General features: G+C 33.1%; 1 long non-coding RNA gene across 3 annotated transcripts; it reads right to left on the bottom strand.

The window, feature by feature from the left end:
- Positions 1–881: 881 nt before the first annotated feature.
- Positions 882–1,832, bottom strand: LOC145572275 (uncharacterized). Of its 3 annotated transcripts, none has more exons than XR_014096761.1 (2): positions 1,601–1,832; positions 882–1,438 (listed from the first exon to the last, which is right to left on the bottom strand). It is a non-coding gene; the product is annotated as an uncharacterized LOC145572275 (long non-coding RNA). The 3 variants fall into 3 exon arrangements; XR_014096760.1 differs by having other exon boundaries at positions 882–1,473; XR_014096759.1 differs by having other exon boundaries at positions 882–1,498.
- Between the last annotated feature and the right edge of the window lie 24,666 nt (positions 1,833–26,498).

Raw genomic sequence — 26,498 nt, forward strand, 5'->3', positions numbered from 1 at the left:
TATGTTAATTATCACGTTATAATTTTTTTTTTTTTTTTTTTTTTTTTTTTTTTTTTTTGGTAACATGCAATAAACTTTTGGGCGGGAAAATGTTTTATAATAAGTTGACACGTGTATAGTTTTGGAGGAAAGCTGACATCAGTGGTTGTTACTTTAGTGTATTTATAGATTGATTTACGTTAAAGAAATTTTATTTTAGTTTTAGTTTTATTTACGTTTGAGTAAATATTATCTACTTTTGAATTACTATTATTAACTTTCCACACATATGCGTTTATACCCTAGTATTTTATCTAGGTGAACCCCGAACCTCACAGCATATATACACCTCTACATTTTCAACCTTTGTGGCGTGGCAGTTCCTCACAGCAGCAGCAACAATAGAGCCCTCTCAATCCCTAATAACAGCCTCCAATCCCACCATTATCCTCAGCATTATAGATTTGTTATTTACTTTTGATCGTAGACAATATTTCTAACTAGCACTTTGAAAGCCAATAACTGTAGAGTGTTTTATATTTGATTATATAGATATAACCTATGTAGGAATCGAACCTACACCTCTATGCATTCGCATAGTGTTCTACCACTTGAGCTAATAGGTTTAGCTTAAAGTCTTTTTTATTAACTTTTAAGTCTTTTTCAATTACTTTAAAGGTACTTTAAAGTATTTTTTTAATTCCTTTAAAGACTTTACAGTCTTTAATAATAGATACATGTACCAGACCCATCAAGCATACCAATTAGACATATACAATTAAGAAGATCCATAGACTAAGGAAGATTGTGAGGAAGGTAAACGTAAGCAATAGAAGATTAATAAACACATAGATATTTCTGTATTATTGGCACATAGTATCACTATAGAAGATAGCTAGCCATGAGAAATAAATTGGCAGAGAAAAATTGAACTCACATTTAAGAATTTGTTACACAATACAACCTCTTATTTATATACTACTCCGTATTTTCGAGCCAATTTGATTTACTCTTTAGTTATTTTGATTTAGTTTAGAGATATACAACACACCCAACGCTAACCTACAGCACACCACAGCAACAACAAAGTACTCCACAAGCAGCTATCTTCATCCATCATGGCCTCCTTTAAACCCGCTGATATCGATGCCACTACAACAACCAACACAACATAAACAACACTAGTAGCTTATCCTACACCCCAAACCTAACTCTAACCTACACCACACCACAACAACAACACAGAATAGTTCACAAAACCCCCTGCTATCTACAACAACAAACACATCAGCAACAACATTACCATTAAACTTATTAAATCGTTAAAATTGAATCATAACATTGGTCTTTATTTATGCAAAAAATTTCGGCACATTCAACAATCTTATCAAAACAAAGCGAGAAATAAAACATCGTACCTTAGATTCTGCTTCAATGGCATAGAGAAAGATGGAAGCCGCTTCAAAGTACAAACTAATTAGTTCGTTTGCACAACTTCGTCCAAAATTAACAAAAAATGCTAAAATTAATCAAAGAATAAGATGAAATTCAATAATATTATCTGATTTAGTTATCATTGGAAAAAAACCTAAAAATCAATTACCAAATTCGCAATTCTTACCTCAATTGTTGAGAAATTTTGCAACGATTCAACAAATTATTGAAATAATATGTAAATTGCAGCATATTCCATACAATCAATTTGTTGATTGAGGTGTGGAAGCATGAAAATGGTTGAGGAGAACAAACATGGCCTCCGTGAGGAGGAGAGAGAAACGCATAGAGAAGAGAGAAAATCGCGGAGGAGGAGAGAGAATTCGTGCGGCAGTTTTTGGGATTTGATTTAATTTGTCAAAAAGAATTCTTTAGGGATTTGATTTAATTTGTCAAAAAGAATTCTAACCGTTGATCAAGTGTGCGCCCTTCCTTATAATATATAAGGGAGGGATCTGGTAAGAATAGGTCCATATGTAAGAACACTCCTAATATAAGAGAACAAATCTAGGCCTTAGGATCAAACAATATCAACAACTCTCATCTAACGTGCCCCTATAATGACAAAATAGTAAAACAACCACACGTTTCCCCCTTTTAGAAAATTACTTACTGCTCATCCGAAGAATTTAGGGTGAAGAGCTTATGAGCTTCGCTAGTAGAAAAAAGTAAATGGCAAGCGGTTCTAACCCCCTAATGGGAAACAGTTTTGAACCGCTTGGGCTTGGGGGGGGGGGGTTCCCATTGCCCATTTAAATGACAAGCGGTTCAAACTGCTTCCCATTTAGAGGTAATAGGAAATAGTTTTGGCTCCGAACCGCTTCCCATAATGCCTTTTTTTTTCCTGTCAAATTGATACACAAGCAAACATATGTATTAATATATAATTATTTTCATTAATCAATTATTGTAATTTTACAATTTCTGATTTTCAACAATGTAAACTAAAAATAAATTGACAATAAATTTAATACAACTTGTTGTTGCTCTTGTTCCACCACTAGCCAAGCGCACCAGCACTACCAGCCACCAAATCCCAGCCCACCTCACCACGAACACCCATAAACCCGTAACCTACCTCACCACCAACACTCATAAACCCGTAACCCACCTCACCACCCACCAAAACCAGATCCCAACCCCCTATGCCGTATCACCACCACCACCAAGCACCTTTAACCCCCCTTTAAAAACCAAAAAAAAAAATCCACCTCACCCACCACGATTCCCACCAAAACCCCCACCCAAACCAGATCCGCCTGAAACAAACTAATACAACTACATATCACCATATAATTAAAAAAAACCTTAAAAAAACAAAATAAAAGAAAGGAAAAAGGGAACATAACTTAATTTCTATCACAACCCCGAAATTGGCTTGAAATTTGGGTTTTAAGGGTCAAATTCAACCATAAAAACTCTAGAATTTCATGGTCGAATTTGACATTAAAACCTATAATTTCATGGTCAAATTGAGAGAAAGGAGAATGAGAGTGGAGAGGAGGAGAGAGAAAGGAGATGAGAAGGACCCGTGACCATGAGTAGAGTGGAGGCCCTTATTATTATTAGTTTAAGGGTTTTTTTTAGGAATGGGGAGCGGTTTACTGTTCAAACCGCTTCCAATTATAATATTTGGGAGCGGTTCAACCCAAAACCGCTCCCATTTGTATGTTTCAGTTTTTTTTTGGAAGCGGAATTCAATAACTGCTTCCTATCAAGGGATGCCCAATTAATTTTTTTTCTACTAGTTCCTATCAAGGGATGCCCAATAACTGCTTCCTATCAAGGGATGCCCAATTAATTTTTTTTTTGGAAGCGGAATTCAATAACTGCTTCCTATCAGAATTTCAATGAGATTCAAGGATTTTGAGCTCAAATCTGTTCAATTTATGTTAGATTTAAGCAACAACAAGAATTAACAAGCTTCATTGAATAATAAACAAGTAAGTCATGTTTTTAATATTGGCCAGTAATTTTCAAATTTCATGCTCTTAATTTCATATTTTCGTTAAAAATTTTCAAATTGAGTAATCTTAATTTAGTATATTTTTGAATTTGATGTTCTAATATTCGATTTTAGTATTCTGGAAATTTTTGAATATGAATGTTCTTAATTTTGGTTATGACATTCTAATTTTTGCTTGATTTTATTTATTTATTTATTTATTTATTTATTTTTACTTTGAGTGTTCTCAATTTAGGATTTTCGTTAAAATTTTCATATTGCATGTTAATTTTCGTTAAATTTCCTATTGAATGTTCTTATGTTGGTAAATTTTTGTCAAATAATTTGAAAATTAATGTTATAAATTTGATAATTTCAATTGAAGATATGTAAAATGAGCAAACATAATTAAAATGAGCAAACCTAAATATGAAAAGTATTATAGTAAAAAACAAGATGAGCAAACAGAGTTGAATTGAGCAAATAACTAAGCATAATGAATTTGTGTAAATTATCCTATTTTCATTCAAATTTCTTTTTTCTCATTTTTTGCACATTCAAAATTTTCGAACTTTATGTTATAACTTATAAATTTATAATTTCAATCAAAGATATGCTTCTATTTTAGTGTAAACTGATATATTTAGCTTAAATTTATTGGAATTGATTACTTGGACTAAATGAGCAACAATTATTTGCTCATTTATCAAAAGAGCAAAAAATTCTCTACTCATTTGTGAAATGAGCAAACAATTCTTTATTCATTTATCAAATGAGGAATCAATGTTTGTTCATTTATTACAGGAGCAACATTTCTTATCTATTGTAAATGTTCCTCCATGTTTAGATTTCATCTTCTTTGATTATATATCATTTAGGTTTTAACTTCTTTGATCATATATTAGTTTGATTATATATTATTATGAATGAGCCTCAGAGTGTTGACTGGTTATTATTATCACTAAGTTATTATATTTTCTCAATTGCTAAGTGCCTCAATCCTACATTATTGTGACATCAGTACATAGGTGGAAGTTTGAAATCCTTTTAAATGGCTTGAAATTTTAAGAGCCTAGCATATTGAAAATACCCACATTCATGGGTACTTAGGTCAAAGTTTGAAAGCTTTCAAATAGCTTAGCTTGATTGAAAGTTGAAAAGCATCCTAGGTGATTGGGAATACAAAACGAAAACTTCTTGAAGGTTTTGACCTTTCTTTGCATCTTAGCATGTGTACTTCGTAGGACTACAACTCTGTTTCTTTGCTAGCTCCGTATTTAGTATCTTTATAGGCCTTCCTTCAGTTTTCTTTCCAAAATAGTGTATAGTCGACTTTTTCTTGTATAAGTAGTTTAAGTTTGGTGAACAACCTTGCTATTCCTTTATTTTTGGCATCCTCAATTTATATTCACCTCTAATTCTCTGGTTTGTAACTTTTGGGTGGTTTGAGCCTTATTATTCTTAATTCTCTTCGTATTCAGGCTTAAATAGTGGAATATTGTAGAACTACGTGGTGCAGATAGTCCCTTTAGGGGTTGTTTGAATGTACTACTTTCTCATGTATTTGATATGATTCTAATTTAATTTGCAATTTTCTTAAAGACAAGCATGTGTATAGCAGATTTTATACTAGCCACCAGGACTTATGGATACCTTTATTGCATCATTAATATAAAAGGTAGGATGACGGATACCAGCACTGTATTCGTATATCTCAAGGTGATATGATTCTTTAATAATTTGAGATTATTATTTTTTTTTTAATTTTTTCTCATAAAACTAAGCTACTAGCTCAATTGGTAGAGCATTGTGAAAATGCACAAAAGAAGTGGGTTTGAATCCCACACTAGTTTACTAATTTGTTTATGTGTACCTACTAGCCAAAATGAATATTATTAATTATTTTGCGCATATGTGCAATGAGCTAAATTATTTTGTTCATTTGTATAAGGAGCAATACACATTTGCTCATCAACCATATGAGAAAAATACACATGCTCATTTAAACAAATGATCAAAATTTTCTCAAAGTTAACCAAGCTGCTAAGACTGCATACTTGCTCATTTGAGTACAATTATACTAAATGAAAAAAGTGCCTATTATAGTAAATGAGCAAATATATTCAACCTATTTGTCTCAGCTAGCTAAAATGAGCAATATTATTTTGCTCATTTGTGTAACGAGTAATATTGTATTCTGTAAGTCACAATTTAAAGAGGACAGACAACACAATATCGAAGAATATTACTTGAAAGTGTCAATCCATATGACCTAATTAAAATATGTGAACATATACTAACCTGGAGTTCAAACCCTAAGCCTCTTGTAATCCTTCCATTTTATTTAATATATATGATACCCCATCCTATTATGTAACAAGGGTGTTGAAGTTCATTCAATTGGGTATAATTTATACATGTTTTGAACTAGTAGCCTAAGTATGATTTGAACCTACATCTTCTGTACAATGTAAAACCACGGTGTTTGACCAATTGAGCTAATAGGCTTACAATTTGAACTAGTAAATACTTGGCTATAAACTTCAATCCAAGTATAAAAAACACTAGTCTCATTATCCAATGAGATTTTGAACGTTTCTCATTCAACACAGTGTCAAGAAAAGGCAGCCTGCAACATCCGTTAGAGCTATAACTAGTATAAAGGCTTTGGGATGAAGTCATCAAAGAAGAAGAAAAAAAAAATCTAATTTTATAGGATCCCTCTTATACCAATCTACCCACAAGGACATATTTCGTCTAAAAGTTTTGAATTGATATTTGTTAAAGTATTGTTTGCTCATTTGACAAATGAGCAAAGAGTTATTGTGCACTTCTATAAATTGTGATTTGTTGTAAATATCAATAAAAAAAAATATTAGCTTTTACATGAATCTTCCTCTTTGACACAAAAAAAGTCTCGGAAACAGTCAAATGGACGAAAAAATTATTTGATTGCTCATTTTTGCTTATTTGATAAATAAGAAAAAAAATTTACTCATTTTTGTTCATTTGATAAATGAGTAAAAAATTATTTGCACATTTGACAAATGAGAAAAAAAATTATTTGCTCATTTGACAAATGAACAAATAATTGTTTGCTCATTTAATAAATGAGCAAAAACGTGTTTGCTCATTTGATAAATGAGAAGAGAATTGTTTGCTTATTTGATAAATAAGAAGAGAATTATTTCTCATTTGTCAAATGAGCGGAGAAGTATTTGCTCATTTGACAAATGAGTAGAAATGTGTTTGCTTATTTGACATATGAGCAAAGAATTATTGTTATTTTTTGAAACTATGGTAATCTGATCTAAAAGTTACTTGATCATGGAATCTCACTAAAAACTGTCAACAATAAATCATGTCAATAATCAATATCCTTGTATTTCATTCTACATACACAATTAATAGCTATCAGGTATAGGCTCAACGAATAGAACATCATTTTACAGACTTCAAATCTTTTAAAAAGCAAGCAACTATCAAATACAAAAAAGCTTCACCTAAGTTTCACATGACTAATTTTTTCATAAATGAGTAAACAAAGTCTAATAATGTAAAGAAAAATGTCCTCGCAAAAGTATCAGCATGCTTACTTTGAAAGAAGAGTATCTCTGCAAACGCATTCTCATATGCTAGGAGTGGAACTCAATTTTGTGGCTTAGAGACTATGTTCTCTAAGATTGTAGCTGCCTTCCAACAAATTTTGGGAACAGGATGTGGTACCTTAACTACTTTCAACAGCTTATCTATAGAACTGCAACTCATTCATTTTGGCATATACATACTTGGCTAGTTAGTGTTCATCCTATAGTAAGTGGATTACCAACTTTTAGTCGGAAAGAAATCATAAATAAAAAAGAAATCTCACCATCGTTTACTTGCCAGCTTTAACCGAAATCCATATTGACCTCCACAAGATTATAGAGAGCCCCCACAGATGCTTAGTAGACCAACAACATAGTAGACCATATTGCCAGCTTTAACCGAAAATCCAGATTGCCAGCCTGTACATCAACTACTTAGCAGACCAACTAATCTTTTTAAATCTATAAAGATATGAACTTATCAAGATATATCAAATACTTTTATGCATAACATGAAGAAATTATCGATCATGATGTCATTTAAATTCAAGCTTGTTGTCAAGGTTAAATGGTTGATGCCAGTGTTCTTTGTTCAGATCCATCCGAAGGATAATGTACCCTCCTAGGCCATCTCTGAGAGTGGGTCAAATATAGCCAATTTTCATGAGAAATTAAAGGGAAAGGGTTAAATATAGCCAAATTTCCTGAGAAATTTGGCTATTTTTGGCATATGCAACAAATGTTATAAAAGTATGTAGCTGCAACCTGGGTAGCAAAAGAAAGAAAAAAGTTTCATTAACAGGATTTATATATAATCAAACGGCCAAGTAGTTCTAGAGCAGCACAATGCTACGCTTTGACATGAAAATAGTAAGATTTCAAGTAATTTTTGGTGATATCATAGTTCAATCTCCATAAATTTTAAAGATGAGAGTACTTTGATCAATTAAGTTGCTCTAGTATACAAGTAAAATAGAGTTTTGACAAATCTGGTTGAACTCAAACTACAAGTATAAATTTTGGTACCATCCATAAGAAGATTAAGCACATAACTCTAGAAAATAGTTGAACATAAACACTCTGCAACCACCTGCCAATTCCCTCACCCATGCAACAACATCCAGTGGCACATAGAACCTACACCCCTGCTCCCTGCTAATTAATCACATAACACCATTCACAAAACACCTCAGGGTACAACAACATCTCACAATATCCTTGCTGCTTTTACTGAACAACATCTCAAGACATCAGCTCCCCCACGTCGCCACTTTAATCAACACCACCAAACCATACCAAACTCTACCACCGCCATCATCTTAAATAAATAATATAAATCAAAATTAAATTACATAAGCTAAAAAGTAACTCAAAAAATGAAAAACCTACGATAGTTACTAGCAAAATAATCCCAACCTTAATTCTATGAGTTACACTAAATTAACTTGTTTGATAAAAAAATTGATCAAACAAAATTAATGACTAGAAAACGAAACCAAAATTCAATAACAAAATTTTAAGTTCAAAAATAACAAAACCAAGCAGCTTAAACCATATTAAATAAAACAACAAAGGACTAAGTAATGCATATTCATTACTTAATTGAAACATAAATATTGCTAAGTAAAATTGAAAAACACAGCTTAAACCAAAGTCATTCAGTTAAGACATACAAATCAGTAATCCTTAGCTTAACCTCAATCAAAAATCGATTATCAATTTTGTACAATTGATACTTACCTTCTTCGTTCTTCGTTAACATGTTCAACTGAATCCATTTGCAATTGGCGAAGCAAAAAAAAAAAAAAGGCGAAAACCTAATTCATGAATAATGTAAGTTTGTATCTAATTTCAGCAAATTCCGTAAAATAATCAAAATTTGAAAACAAATTAGGTCATAATATTTATAAACTTACTTCAAATTGGTATAAAATTTTCCCAAAATCCACTGATTTATGGAGAAAGAGAGAGAGAGAGAGAGAACAAAAAGGTTAGAGAGAAAAAGAAATGTTATATGTGAAAGCCAAGAAGAATAGCAAAGAGAGAAGGAGGTGTAATTCACGAAATTACAAAATGCCATTGCTATGATTTTTGGATGGTTAGATTTAATTTAATCAAGCAATGGTCTAAATTTATTCTCATATAGATTAGAGTTCTCACATAAAGGATGTGTTCTTACATTATCCCTTTTCCTAAGTTGTATATAAGAAACTTTATAAAAATTAGTCTAGCTCTTTCTTTCTTCAAAATTGTTGCTGCTAATTCTTTTTCCCTCTCTCTAGAAATTGATCTAGCTTTTCCCTTTCTCTCTCTTCTCTCCCATAGTTCTTCGATTGTAATGCCTTAGTATCATCAATTTTTAGCTTGGATCTTCAACTATTTTGTTAGGTTTGTAATAATTACTTATCATTGGATTTTTGGCTTTCATCTATAAGTTTTGTTAGCTTATAATTTTTTTAATTTCACTTTAAACCTTAGAAATCGTGAGATGCTAAATGGATTCAACACGAGCTCCCAACGACGAAGCAAAATCTCCAGTTCTTACCTATGAACGAAAAATGTAAGTAACAATTTATTGATTTTTATTTTGTAGCGTTTTTTTTAGTCAGCACAATTAATTTATTGATTTTTTCAATTTTTTTCACTGTAATTGAGCATTGAAGAATTGTGTTATGTATTTCATTTGTATTCTGGAACTTTAGAAGTAAAATACGGTGATTACAATCAACATATTTCATTTTTGCAAATCATGTATGAACTTTGATGATTGGTGTTCACTTTATTTTAATTTACTCATTTTAATTAGCTCATTTTATTATAATTTGCTCATTTTAATTTGACATGAATGGCCTATGATGATTCCTGAACATTTCAAATGAAATGCCATTTGTGTGTCTTGAGTTGGTGTAAAATTTTACTTTAATGCTTTGAGGAGTTGAGAAATTCAAGTTATGTGGATTTTATATTATCGAAGGAATTTAATACATTTCGATTATTAAAAAAGGTTTGTTTTAGATAAAATGGTACTGTTATAGGAGTAGGAATGTAGGATTATTTGGGAATTTCTAAATTAGGAGTTTGTTGAAGTAGTTTTGATGAGTTAGACTAAATATTGATTCTCTTCTGTTATAATATTTGAAGGTGTTATAGAAATCAGGCAAGGAGGTCATGGCAGAGCCCCCATGAACATAATGGTCTTCTTGGAAGTGGCTCTTTTCCTAGATTTGCTGGTGCACCAATTCTAAGGTTTCATCCTACTAGTGAGAGCACTTTAGGGAGTATGCACTTTTGCTAGAGTTATAATTATGACTTTGTTACCAAACCTAAGAGCTTAGATTTTCGGACTTGACTTTTATTATCACATTTACTACCTCATCATCCGATTTATCATTTCCTCTATTCACTTCCATATTTCTATGTTTGATTTTTTTTTATCCTTTCATACATTATTGCTAATATAAACATGTCTTAGTAACATGATACCAATACACATACATGAACTCATAGTTGTAACACCCTAGAAATTCCTTTCTTTTAAAATACCTGTTTTGCTCTGTTTAAAACTCAAAATAGGAAAATCTAAGACATTACCGCCACCGTGAAAATGGCTAAGGCAACTATCAAAGACACACATCGGAAGACTATCTTTAAAAACATTCAAAACGACTTAACTTAAAAGTCAACCAACGAAAGTAAAATCAAACCAAAGTAAAACAAAGTCAACCTACAAGTTGGAACCATTGTAGGCCCTTAACAAAACCGTACCAATTCAATACCTTTGCGTTAGTCTCACAAACATAATATAATAAAATAATGAAAGCAATAAGTACATCATATACTTATGGAAACTAGTATGATTTGCTCTTCTATCATGCCCATCATGAATATGCTTCATCACTTGAAAAGCTTCTCTCTGCTTGTTTCCACTACTCTCCATTAAAAATGGGTCATCATAGGGCCAAGGTAAAGACAAGGCCAACAAACACACAAACACACAATAAGCAAAGTTGAGTACATAATCGTAATTAAACACACTAACATGCTTTCACCTATCAACACACAACTTACCTCGTTGTACCTGTTTACAAGCACACAACATACAACAAGACTTCTCAACTAAGTAACTAAATAATTTATTTAGTATTGATTATGCATCGAACGGGTTTCCCCCCTAACCTGCCCCAATAAAGGGGTGCTGACACGAGACCTAACCGTGCCAGTATAAAATAACCACTCGTAAGTGGCGGAATTCCTGCGCATAATAATAAAAGGAAAATACAGCACATTGTACTCCTAGTAGAACTTATGGTTAAATAAGTATAAAACCCCACAACTCCCCCCATATGTTCATACTCAAGGTTTATACGTTCTAAGATTTTTGATGCATAATCTCTTTCGCTTTACGTTATTTACATATTATTAAACTTAGCGATGACTCTCAAACCATAACATAATCAAACATTATAATTATCCAAACAATTAAACATTCCAATTTAATTCTTGAATAATTAGTGATCACATAATATTACTTGGGATTAAATAATCTAGCATGATACTACTTGGGATTAAATAATCAAGCCTAGCATGTTACTACATCATCAAAAATATTCTAAGTACGCGAACGTACCTCGTATACGATCTTAAAATCGCCTCAACTAATAGAAATCTCTTACTTCAAAGTCTCCTACAAACCAAAATCATAATATGGCATTAAAATGTACTCCACACAAATTTTTCAGCAATATATACTCTTATTAAACCACTCATAATTTAATTAAAACAAGCTGAAAATTAATTTAAAACCTCATACTTTAATCCCAATTAATGGGTAATCAAAACTCCTTCAAGAAACTTAATTTTTAGCATACTAACAAAAATTCCAGCTATATTAATTCATGAAAACTTGTTGTAGTTATACTTTAAAACCCTTAAATTAAAGGTTTAAACCACCCTAAATCATTTCCTTCAATAATCAATTATTTATGAATCTAGGGTTTCAAAAATTAGGGCTTTTTAATTAAATTTAAAATCTGAAAATTAATTCACATCATACTTAATATTAATCATCATAAAACCATCACAAAAATCATAATTTATAATTAGATCTAGGATTAAACAAAAGAAAAATAAAAAAGAATAATTTTTTTTTTCGAAAGAGGGTGGTCGGACAGCAGCCACGGCACCACAGCCAGCTGCTGCCGTGCTGCTGGTGGCGCCGCCGTTGCTGCCGGCTGTTGCTGGAGGTGGCCGACGGCCCACCGGTGGTGGTGGTGGTCGGCAGTGGTGAGTGCCAAAAAAAGGGGAAGGGGAAAAAGAAAGAAAAAGAAAAAGAAAATAAAGGAGAAGGGAGAGAAAGTTTACCTTGGGTACTCTCCACTTTAGGCAAAGTTTAATTTGCCCTAGTATTGAATATTTATACCCTTTTCTCTAGAAACCCTTCTTACCTAAACTTTCCCTTTTTTAATCTTTCCTAATCCCTTTCTTAATAAAACTTAAATAAAACTTTTCTAAATTAAATCCCTACTTAATAAAATAATTAATTAAATAAAATTTTCCTTTTATAAAATAATTCCAAACTTATTTAAAATGAATAATTAAAATGCCATAAATAATTTATTTCAAATTATTTAAATACCCCACTAAATACTTATTTAAAATAAAATACGTATAAAAAAATACGGGGTATTACAGTCTACCCCCCTTAAAATAAGTTTCGTCCCGAAACTTGGTAAACGAAATTCAAACTTTTCCCTCATTTTGTATAATATTGTTGTAATATTTATCATACCTTTACCTTTTTGTGTCTCTTTAAGAACACAATTTCTCAAAATACTCGTTAAAATAGTGCAAAAAGCACAAAAATAACTAAAAATATAGGGAAAAAGCGCGAAATTCTACCGCATTCTACCCCCCTTAAAGAAGACGAGTTACGTCCCCGTAACTCAACATACCTGAAATAACTCTGGGTATTTCTTTTTCATTTCATCCTCGGCTTCCCAAGTGGCTTCTTTATATTCCTGGTTAAACCATAACACTTTCACAATCTTAACATTCTTATTGCGTGTACTACGCACTTTACTGTCAAGAATCTTGACGGGTCTTTCCTCATAGGTTAAGCTTTGGTCTAACTCAATGGTTTCAGGTTGTAACACATGAGACTTATCAGGGATATATCTTCTCAATTGAGACACATGAAATACATCACGCACTTAACTTAGCTCCATAGGTAAGGCCAACCTATAGGCTACTTTGCCTATCCTTTGCAGTATCTCATATGGGCCAATATACTTTGGACTAAGCTTTCCTTTTTTTCTAAACCTCATCACTCCCTTCATTGGTGACACCTTTAACAACACTTTATCACCAACTTCAAACTCTTCTTCTCTACGCTTCAAATATGCGTAGCTCTTTTGGCGATCTTGAGCTGCTTTAATTTTAGCTTGAATTTCCTTTACTTGCTTCACTGTATCTTCGATCATTTGAGGCCCTAGAATCATTGTTTCACTTATGTCGTTTCAATAGATGGGACTACGACACTTTCTTCCATAAAAAGCCTCAAATGGAGCCATTCCTATACTCGCATGATAACTATTATTATAGGAAATTCAATCAAATCCAAGCTATCTTCCCATCCCCCTTGGAAGTCTATAACACAAGCTCTTAACATGTCCTCCAAGGTTTGAATGGTTCTCTCAGTTTGTCCATCTGTGGCAGGGTGAAATGCTGTACTCATCTTAAGTGTTGTACTAAAGTTTTCCTGTACACTTTTCCAGAATTTTGAAAGAAACCTTGAATCTCTATCAGACACAATATCCTTTAGAACTCCATGTAACCTCACAACATTTTTGATGTATGCTTTTGCAAGTTGCTCCATCTTCCAAGTCTCCTTCATTGGTATGAACACTGCAGATTTTGTAAGTTTGTCCACCACTACCCAAATGGTGTCATTTCCACTCTTTGACTTTGAGAGGCAAGTCACAAAGTCCATTAAAATATAATTCCACTTCCATCCAGGAATTTCCAATGATTGCATAGTCCCTTGGGGTCTCTTGTGCTCTATCTTCACCTTTTGACAAGTCAAACACTTAGCTACAAATTCCGTAACTTCATTCTTCATTCTAGGCCACCAATACACCTTTTTCAAATCTTTGTATAGCTTGTCCCCTCTTGGGTGCATTGAGTAGGGTGTATTGTGACCCTCTTCCATTAACTTTCTCTTAACTTCCTCACATTTCTATGGTACACACCATCGACCTTTGTACCTTAAACTACCATTTTCATGTATTTTGAAATCTGTAGCTTTGCCTTCTTTTATTTTCTCACGAATTCTATCCAACTTTACATCTCCTTCCCGATTTTCTCTTATTTCATTGAATATTGTTGGTTGGATGGTTAGGTTCGCAAGTATGCCTGCTAGCACTCCCATTCTACAACTTCTAAATTCATTTTCCTCATCTCCCTACATAACTCATTAGCCACTACTAAAGTATTCAATTCATGACTGGTCTTACGACTTAGAGCATCCGCAACTACATTTGCTTTCCCTTCATGATACTGTATGTCCAAGTCATAATCTTTCGTACACTCCAACCATCTCCTTTGGCAAGAGTTTAAATCCTTTTGAGTGAAAATGTATTTCAAACTCTTATGGTCTGTGTAAATCCTACATTTCACTCCATACAAGTAATGCCGCCAAATCTTTAGTGCAAATATGATTGCAGCTAATTCCAAATCATGGGTTGGGTAATTTACTTCATGAGTCTTTAACTGCCTTGATGCATATGTAACCACCTTTCCATTTTGCATAAGCACACATCCCAAGCCATTATTTGATGCATCACTATACACATCATAGATTCCACTATCATCTGGCAGTGTAAGCACTGGTACTTTAATCAGTTTCTGTTTTAAGAGTTGGAATGCTTCTTCACACTTGTCATCCCACTCGAACTTCTTGTCCTTCTTCATTAGAGTAGTCATAGGTTTAGCAATCTTTGAAAAATCCTTCACGAAACGTCTATAATACCCTGCTAAACCTAAGAAATTCCTAACATCAGATACTTTTTTGGGCATAGGCCAACCTTTCACTACTTCGATCTTTGTTGGATCTACTTCCACTCCATCCTTAGACACAAATGACCTAGGAATGCTACCTTCTCCAACCAAAATTCACACTTAGAGAACTTTGCATAAAGGTTGTTTTCTCTTAGTGTTTGTAGAATTCCCTTAGGTGTTCTACATGCTCCTCTTTGCTCTTTGAATACACCAATATGTCATCTATCAACACTACGACGAACTTATCCATAAATTGATGAAACACCCTATTCATCAAATCCATAAAGATTGCCGGTGCATTTGTTAATCTAAATGGCATCACTGTAAACTCATAATGTCCATGTCTTTGTCCTAAATGCAGTTTTGGGAATGTCCTCATCTGCAATCCTCAATTGGTGACACCCAGACCTCAAATCAATCTTAGAAAACACCATTGCACCTTTTAGCTGATCAAACAAATCATCAATCCTTGGTAATGGATACTTGTTCTTTATTGTTATTTTATTCAATTCTCTGTAATCAATACACAGTCTCATACTCCCATCTTTCTTCTTAACAAATAAGACTGGCGCTCCCCAAGGAGATGCGCTCGGTCTAATGTATCCTTTTTCCAATAAATCCTGCAGTTGCTCCTTTAACTCACTCATTTCTGCAGGTGCCATACGATATGGTGCTTTGGATATTGGTGTTGTCCCTTGGACTAAATCTATTGTGAAATCAATTGCCCTCTTAGGTGGCATTCCAGGGATCTACTCTGGAAACACATCCAGGAACTCATTCACCACTTCTACATCCTCTGGTTTAGTTGCCTCTTCGTGATCCATGATTCTCACACTGTAAAAGTACATTGAATGTCCCTTCTTAATTTACTTTGCCAAATTTATCACGGATATCAACCTTGGGCACTTGGTCTCACCATGCATCCAATAAGTCACTAACTCATTCTCACTTGTGTTCATTTTCACTTTCTGCGATCGACAATCGATTTTTGCACTATACTTGCTCAACCAATCAATTCCCAGAATGAGATCAAAATCACTCAACCCAAACTTGATGAGGTCAGACAGAAACACTTTCCTTCAATTTCTAAAGGCACGTCTTTAAAGGTTTTGGTACATTTCACAACCCCACTCATAGGAATGGTTATAGGTAGGTCTATTATTGCTATTGTTTTCAAACAGTCTATAAGTTTCAAAACAATACCCTTTGAAATGAAAGAAAAGGTTGCACCAGAATCAAACAAAACTTTAATAGGAATAGAGTCAATAGAAAAAGTACTAGTGATGACATCTTTTGTGGAATTAGCCTTATTCCTACTTAACACGTTCAGTTTCCCTATAGCTCCACCTTTCTGTTGATTATTCCCACTGCTATTGTTGTTGCTCTTCGCTCCATTCTGCTGTACTCCCTTATTCCCAGAAAAGTTATTGTTGTTCCCTTGAAAGTTCCTTTGGGTCCCTCCTGAATTATTATTCAGCTTGTTCCCATTAGGATTTTTGGAGAAACACTCGTACTCCCTATGCCCCAGCTTATTACAAGCACGACAAGTAACTAGATTCCCTTTCACAATCTTTCCTAGGATGGTTGTTCTTGCACCTCTTACAAAAATAATGCCTTTCATTCTTACTATTCACTTGGTTAAAGTTTCTAGCCCCTCCATTAAAGTTTCGTCCTCCTTGACGATTGTTACCTTGGGAATTATTGTTGTTGTGGAAGTTATTGTTGTTATGGTGGTACTTTTGCTTCTTAAAGTTAATCTGGTTAACCTGTTGGTTTCCAGAACTTTGCCCCACCTCTTTCCTCTTCCCCTCCCCTTCTATCTCAGCTAGCTCTTTCTTCTTCTTCACTTCTAGTGCATAAAGGTGTGCGGCTCTCCCATACACTTCATCCAAGGTTTCAAACACTTGCCCACACAACTTCAGCTGAAAATCAGCAGTCAAACCACTCTCAAACTTTCTCGCCTTTGCCTTCTCTGTAGCAACAGACTCTTCAGCAAAATGAGACAGCCCAATAAACTTTGTGTAGTATTCAGTGACTGACATCTCCTCCATCTTATGATTTGAGAACTTCTCAGCCTTCTGCTTTTGTAAGAAGCTAGGGTAAAACTTATCTCTCATTTTCTCCTAGAACTTAGTCCAATTGAATCCAGGTAATACCCTAATGGTAGCTTCGTTTTGCTGCCACCAAAGGTCAGATTCACCCCTCTAATAATAAGTAGCACAACCCACCTTAGAATTATCTGGGCATCCAACTGCCCCAAACAACTTCACAAACTCCCTTAACTAATTTTCCAGTATGGTAGATAGGGTCAGGCTCTCCTTGATAGGTTGGTGGTTTGTTTTGGGCCACCTTCTTGAAAAACTCTCCTTGAGCATCCCCATTATTAGTTGAATTCCTTGCCGACTGTTGGGCAACAGCTGCCAATTGCCTCACAACTTCACTCAAATCACCTCCATCATTATTGTTACCACTTTCCCCTGCCATCTTTCTTCTCCTAAATTAAGAACAAGGGTCTATATTAGATATGGTCTTGGTTAGCTCTCAAGGTATATACTCATCTATTAATTAACACCCTTGAAACTTTCGTAATAAATTTGAAGCTAACAAATCGGGATAGCAAAAGCTAAAAATTCCCTATATTTGTAGCTTTGTAAATCAATTATTAATTTCTAACCAACCACACATTTAATAAAGCATCGCATAAATAAATAAAAATAATTCCCATAAATTCCCATAGATTAGAAATAATTTATTGGGGTGCTTTCGATTGACGATTGGCTCATTGGAATAGTGATATATATGAAATGAACAATTTTGGGAAGTGAAAGGAATTTTTGTCAATACAATAAATCAATTGACAAGGAAATAAATAGAATTTTATTAATTATAAAGGAAATGAATAGAATTGCTGAAATAAAATGAGTTCCAAAAACTTATGCATTACATAAGCTCACTGACTCACTGTGGTCATGCCACTTATTACTTCATTAGAACTGAAAGAAATAAAAAACGAAAATGAAATTAAGAATCCTTAATGAAACGAACACATAAAAGTCTAATCCTTTCAAACGTTGTCCCTCTTATCAGCGGACTGTTTGTAACTTCCAAGATTGAAGTCAGGATCATCTGTCTCCTCCATGGGTTCAGGTGATTCTGGTTCAGGCTCTACTTGCACGAACTCTCCCTCTTCCTCTCATCGGATGAAATATCAATTATAATTGGGGTTGGAGGTGAATTTGGATCAGAAATCTCCATAAAGGAACTTTCAACAGTATTAATACTCTCTTCCATCGCTTCTCCCTGTTCTTGCTCTCTATTTGCCCCTGATTGATTTTCCGTGGAAGAAGAACTACCTAACTGATGGCTAGAAGAAGGGGGATTATTCCCTACTGAATTGTCATAGTAGTAGTCTGGATAAGGAATATGCATACGTTGACAATGGGTTTTCTCGACCCTAATGAGATAAGTGATGAAGAATCAATAATCTAGATACCATTGACCAAAGAAATCCTTATGCTTAGAGTAGTTTGGGATATTCCCTGGAAGGTAGAAATCAGAGAACTTTGCCTTAACAGCAGGATATGGAGGCTTATCCGGAAGGCAATGAATGATCATAGCAGAGATACGATCAGGGAGGTCATAAAGTTGTTTCCAAGAACGTTACTCATATAGGAACAATAGTAACGAATTTTCTCCACATAATCGTAGGGATGTTCATTGTTTTTCTTGACTAGAGTACCAATTTGGGTGGTTTTGGAAGGGAGGTTCGACATCCTGTAAAGGAAAAGACTTAGAAAATAAAATAATACAGTTCTTGCATGAATTAGGTTCAATGTTCGATCAAACCATTTTCTTATTTCTAATCACATAAATACATGCTCATAAGTAATCCATTCACATGATTAAACATCACAACCTAAATATTAATGCACACAAGAACATGATTATTTCTAACTTATATGCCCAAATTCTTTCCTACCCAATCTCACCAACATGCTTTTAAAAGCTTTTAACACATAATACTTACCTCAATCCTTGCTTTCCTGCAAAATGAACAAACTAAAAAAATAAATATTTTTGACACCTCTTAAATAAAATTTTCGTAAATAAGTAACAAAAGACCAAAAATTTCGGCCCCCTTTTAAAAAAAATAAATTTCGGACACCCTAAAATAAAAATTCGGGTTTTTATTTAATCAAAGAAAATATTTGATCTTCTCAAAATAAAATTAAATAAAATAACTCTCTTTATAAATCCACAATTAAATAAGTACTTGCCCAAATTTTCAAAATAACACACTTTAAAACACATTTTTGGGTTTAGTGGTAATAAAATCTCAACCAAAGCTCCCAAATACCACTTTGTAAAACCTTAGAAATTCCTTTCTTTTAAAATACCTGTTTTGCTTTGTTTAAAACTCAAAATAGGAAAATCTAAGACATTACCGCCACCATGAAAACTCCTAAGGCAACTATCAAAGACACACAGCGGAAGACTATCTTTAAAAACATTCAAAACGACTCAACTTAAAAGTCAACCAACGAAAGTAAAATCAAACCAAAGTACAACAAAGTCAACCTACAAATTTGAACCACTGTAGGCCCTTAACAAAACCGTACCAATTCAAAACCTTTGCGTTAGTCTCACAAACATAATATAATAAAATAATGAAAGCAATAAACACATCATAGACTTATGAAAACTAGTATGATTTACTCTTATCTCATGCCCATCATGAATATGCTTCATCACCTGAAAGCTTCTCTCTACTTGTTTCCACTACTCTCCGTTAAAAATAGGTCATCATAGGGCCAAGGTAAAGATAAGGCCAACAAACATACAAACACACAATTTGCAAAGATGAGTACATAAGCGTAATTAAACACACTAACATGCTTTCACCTATCAACACACAACTTACCTCGTTGCACCTGTTTACAAGCACACAACATACAACAAGACTTCTCAACTAAGTAACTAAAAAATTTATTTAGTATTGATTATGCATCGAACGGGTGTCCCCCCTAACCTGTCTTAATAAAGGGGTGCTAACAAGGGAGCTAACCGTGCCAGTATAAAATAACCAGTGTAAGTGGCGGAATTCCTGCGCATAATAATAAAAGGAAAATACAGCGTCCTGTACTCCCAGTAGAAGTTATGGTTAAATAAATATAAAACCCCATAACTCCCCCCGTGTGTTCATACTCAAGGTGTATACGTTCCAAGAGTTTTGGTGCGTAATCTCTTTCGCTTTACGTAATTTACATATTATTAAACTTGGTGATTACTCTCAAACCATAACATAATCAAACATTATAATTATCCAAACAATTAAACATTCCAATTTAATTCTTGAATAATTAGTGATCACGTAATATTTAATGTTGAACCCTTTTTAAATCTACCTTAAACGCGTAATGCACCACAATTCCTATCCCTCGGTGTTAGAAACACCTTAAGTGCACTAAGGTACCAACATATAATATATTCCTCTTGTACATTAGACACTTACATAGCTCCTTTCTCATGCTTATAGCATCAATAAAAATTATATGAGCCATAATAAAATTCTTTTTTAATATTCCAAACCAAATTAAACATTTAGTTTAATTAAACATGCTCTCTATCATGCCAATAATAAAAGTGTGGTTCATATATAACATGCCAAAATAATTATTTCCATTCAATAATCTATCACAAATAAATCATGCTTCATAATTCAATCACCAATATCAACCAATTCACAATTTCCAATCATAATCTAGCATGATACTACTTGAGATTAAATAATCAAGCCTAGCATGTTACTACATCATCAAAAATATGCTAAGTACGCGAACGTACCTCGTATACGATCTTAAAATCGCCACAACTAATAGAAATCTCTTACTTCAAAGTCTCCTACAAACCAAAATCATAATATGGCATTAAAATGTACTCCACACAAATTTTTCAGCAATATATATTCTTTTTAAACCACTCATAATTTAATTAAAACAAGCTGAAAATTAATTTAAAACCTCATACTTTAATCCCAATTAATGGGTAATCAAAACTCCTTCAAGAAACTTAATTTTTAGCATACTAACAAAAATTCCAGCTATATTAATTCATGAAAACTTGTTGTAGTTATACTTTAAAACCCTTAAATTAAAGGTTTAAACCACCCTAAATCATTTCCTTCAATAATCAATTATTTATAAATCTAGGGTTTTAAAAATTGGGGATATTTAATTAAATTTAAATTCTGAAAATTAATTCACATCATACTTAATATCAATCATCATAAAACCATCACAAAACTCATAATTTATAATTAGATCTGGGTTTAAACAAAAGAAAAATAAAAAAGAATAATTTTTTTTTTCAAAAGAGGGTGGCTCGACAGCAATGCTATTGATTCTACCAATGCAAAAGATTCCAAGGTTGTACCTTTGGAAAGGAAAATGTATGTGTTTTCTTATTTGCTCGTTTTATGTTTTCTAGATCAGTATATTAGTTATTGTTTGAAGAAAACTTGCTCATTTTATGTTTTGTTTCTCATTAATGAAATATCAGGCTTTTCATTTTGTATAACATATTTGATGAAATGTATAATCTGTTTGGAGTTGCAGTCATTTGTTAAATTAGCAACTAAGTATTTGCTCATTTGCTAAATGAGCAAAAAATTGATTGCTCATTTCCCAAATGATCAAAGAAATATTTTTTTTTATTTTACAAATGAGTTACTAATTATTTGCTCATTTGACAAATGAGCACACTAATAGTTGCTCATTTCACAAATGAGCAAAGTAATGCTTGCTCATTTGACAAATGAACAACTAATTATTTGCTCATTTGACAAATGAGCAACTAACTATTTGCTCATTTAACAAATGAGCAACTAAGTGTTTGCTCATTTGTTAAATTAGCAATTAAGTATTTGCTCATTTGACAATTGAGCAACTAACTATTTGCTCATTCTTATTTTAATTTGATGTGTTAATTTTCAGAAAATCGCATTTTCATGTTTTATGGTTGGTGAAGGAAGTATTTAAAGTGTCGTTTTGTCGAAAGAGATCAAGTATATGGAGTATGTTGTGCTTAATATTAAATGATGATCATTTGCATCGTGGAGTTGCAATGATGAGGCATAGGTTTGCAAAAGTGGGATTTAGGTTTGAAGAAAATATAATGTAAGTCTTTCACATTTCATTTTTAAATAATTTTTGTTGTTGTTGGTGTTTTGAATACATTAGCCTACTAGCTCAACAACTAGAGCATTGTGTAAATACACAAAAGATGTGGGTTCGAATCCCACGTAGGTTCATTTATGTAATGTACTGTTGAGACACAAATTTATATGAGAGTTTAGTTGTAACAAAGTTTATATAGTTATAAATAATTTCAAACCAATTTTTTGCTCGTATAATTTAGTGCGAAATTGATTTTTTTTTTTTAATTAATTTTTTTTATAGAGATAGCCTATTTAGGAATTGAACCTAAATCCCCTATGCATTTGCATAATGCTCTACCAATTGAGCTGTAGACACCTAAAAATGTCTCCCCAAAACCAAACCCGATGATGAACAACCTTTCACCGCCATTATTGGTCTGGTTGAGTATTTAAGCTTGGAGTGCTTAAATCTATATTCAATCCCAATACATTTCATAAAACTACCCAATTCCTAGCACATTTCCCCAAACCATAACTTATTTTCCTCTTTTCGTGCCTTTAAACCCAAAATAGTTCATTTTGTGTCCCTTAAAATCATTCATTTCGTGTCCTTTTTATAAAAACGTTTATAACAGTTTATTTTGGTCCATAATATGGGTCCAATTATTGAATAGTTGGATAGGTTTTGAAAAGAGCTTTCCAACGATATATTATAAGCACAAATCCGAGTTATAACGAATAAGTTATGGTCAAAATACTAAACTAAGCCTAAACCGAACCTAAGCCCACCTTACCTACGACCCAATGATCATGTGGAGGGTCCAAAGGATTTAATACCATTCATAAATCAATTAGGATTAATTAGAAGTTTCTATAAGTTTCTAAAAAATCTTAACCATCCCTTTTGAAAAGATAAGATTAAAGAGCTTGAAATTGAATAAAACTCCTCTTTTTGAAAGTCCTAATTCTATTCGAATTGAAAGATGTTCGAAGATAGTAAGATATAATTTTTGTGCCTCATATTTTTTATCTAAATCTTAGATGGTTGGATATCCCTTGAAATTATCTTTTCAATGATATATTATAATATTAATTTCGAGCTATAACGAAAAAAATATAAAAGAAATACGAAACTCTATCCAAAACTGACACCGTCCCACTATTTCGGCCATATCTTTTATTCTACAGACTATTTTAATCTGATTTCAATTAGGTAAAAATTAGACTTCAAGAGCTTTCTAGCGACATATTATTTATCTTATTCCAATTTCCGGATCAAAAAATATGATAAAAAGAAAAACCGCAAAAAACTGCTGCCTATCGCAAGAGTTTTATTCCTATTCGAATTCGGATTTTATCTTAATTCTTCGACCCTTCTTTTTTCTTTATAAATAGAAGTCATATCACCCCTTTTTCAATCATCAACACGCTTGATCACCAAAAATCATTCTCTTCTCCTTTCTTATACACCAAAACTCATTCTCTCTTCTTCTCTTATACACACCAAAATCATTCTCTCTTCTCTCTCATATTCTAAGCCTTAAACTTATATTCCAAATCATATCATTCCTTTTTTAAACACTCCAAGGATTCCATACAATACTCGAAGTTCTATACTTAAACCAAGGCATAAAAGGTATAATTAACTGAGGGTTTAGACCAAATCAACTCTACTTTTTATTTAATCTAATTGTTTCAATTTGATTTATATATTTATTGAAGTTACTAAAAATTTATTCATGATGTAGCAATTCAAGGAAATGCGGAAAGTGAGTAATTAATCACATAATTACTCTTATTTTTATTCCTGTTGCTAGTATCATGATTAGGTTTATTATGATTTGATTTGACTAACAATTTATTGTTGAATTGCTTCCAATATTAATGTTGATTTTTACGATATTTGTTGATCACTATATTGCATGTTTCAAGGGAATATGTAATCGAAAAAATCACGCCTAATAAGATAATTTGGACGACCGGTTTAGGCTCCTTTTTAATCTTGTTATTAATTGAAGTGATCACAATATTTTTTAGAATTATATGTTGCATTAATATTCAACCAATTTAGCATAATAATAATTTGGAGCAAATTGAATCTTTGCTTGCATGCCTTTCAGATTGCAGGAGTACTTTTCGCTATAAGAATCGAGTAGAGGCCAATACGGGCGAATGTGACTCCATGACTCACTTCGTACCATTATTCCCGATCCTCCTTTCGTGGTTCTAAACCATATGGAGTTAGTAATCTCATGGATTATGAATGGGGTGTAACCTTCACGGGTCAATCGTTGATGCCTTTCGTTGTCCCTTATTGTGGTTGCCTTAAATGATCCGTGAATAGTTTACAAGTTCCTTAAAAACTTGTTGGCGGCTCCCTACTTTCCTTGTCCCTAATCGTATATGTCAATTCCCACTTCCTATGAGTGCCAAGCATATTCACACATGGTTAATGTAGGCGCACTTCAAACGACGCCTACATGAGCTAATAGGTGTTATCACATGTTTTAAATTATTTTTCTAAGTTATAAATTTTTAACCATATGTTTCTCATTTGATAAATGAACGAGAATTGTTTTCTCATTTGAAAAAATGAACGAAGAATATTGCTCATTTGATAAATGAGCAAAGAATTGTTTGCTCATCTCATAAATGAGCAAATAATTGTTTGCTCATTTGATAAATGAACAAGGAATTTTCACTCATTTGACAAAATGAACAAAGAATTGTTGCTCATTTGATAAATGAGCAAAGAATTGTTTGCTCGATGGATAAATGAACAAAACATTTTTTGCTCATTTGACAAAATGAACAAAGATTTGTTTCTCATTTGATAAATGAACCAAGAATTATTTGCTCATTTGATAAATGAGCAAATAACTGTTTGCTCATTTAACAAAATGAGCAAAACATTGTTGCTCATTTGATAAATGAGCAAATAATTGTTTGTTCATTTTTAACCATATGTTGCTCAAGGTGAATTAGTATTTACTCAAACCAAGGTTTGCCAAAGTTTGAAAGCTTTGGGGGAACAAACCCATATAAATACGTTCAGAGTTGAAATCGGTATCCCATATAGCAACCAAGTGGGCAATCGTATTTCCCGCTCTTCTAACATGAACGCAATCGAAAGAAATAAAAGCATTTGACATCCTTACAATATCATCAAACATCAATAAAATAGGAGCAACACCAATGACCTTCTTCTTGACAGCACGCACCACATCAATAGCATCACATTCCAACACCACTCAAGTGTAGCCCATCCTCACAGCCAGCTCCACACCAAATGTAGCAGCAGCAGCTTCTGCCAAATTCGGCTTCCAGCAATTGGTGATCTTCTTTACAGCAACAAGCAGTAAAGCCCCCTCTGCACACCTTATAACCACCCCCAAACTCACCTCTACACCACTCATCATATGAGCATCAACATTTACCTTGACTACATTACTAGGCAGAGGAACCCATCTAGCTGATGAACGAACATCAAGTTGAGGTTTTGCTCCAGAGAACTGTTGCATTGTAAATACCATATTCCTCACACAACTTGACAAAGCCTGAGGCAATCAACACACCGTTCACAGCACCATTGAGATCACTGAATGTTCAAATTGCTCATTTTAATTATGTTTGCTCATTATTTTTTTTTCTATATTATAACACATATTTAGGTTTGCTCATTTTCAATTTTTTTCCTCAAAAAATAAAAATAAAAATAAAAAAAATTGATTGCAAATAAGGACATAAATAACATAAGAGAATAAGAGAGTATTAAATTGGAAATTTCATGACATGAATATGAAAATCTTAACAAGAATTCAAAATTAACATACAATTCAAGGATTATCATAACAGTTGTAGGGAATATTTCAAGCATTATGATAACCCCAAACTTGAACCCCACTGTGATCATACACTAAAGTACGGTGGCGTTCCAAAGGGAAAGACAAAGAGCAAAAAGAGTCGCCAACAAGTTTTAGGAACTTGTAAACCCAAAAGACAATCCAAAAGGACCATCAACTACTCCATAAGGTCTTGAACCAAACAGGGTCCGGGGATGAGGGTACGAATCCAATCTACAAAAGAAGGAACCCGCCCTATAAAATAGGCCTCTACTTTGTTCTGCTCGTATTCATGTGCGCTTTTCGAATAACATACAAACATTATATTAAACCTACCCTGTTTATCTATGTTGGTTGAATATTAATGCACAAACAAAACTATTATTGGCGATCACTTGAGTTAAAATCACATTAGCCTAAACCAAATTATTAATTATCTT

The sequence above is a fragment of the Chenopodium album genome, chromosome 12 (assembly GCF_948465745.1).
Source record: "Chenopodium album chromosome 12, dcCheAlbu1.1, whole genome shotgun sequence".
NCBI lineage: Eukaryota > Viridiplantae > Streptophyta > Magnoliopsida > Caryophyllales > Amaranthaceae > Chenopodium > Chenopodium album.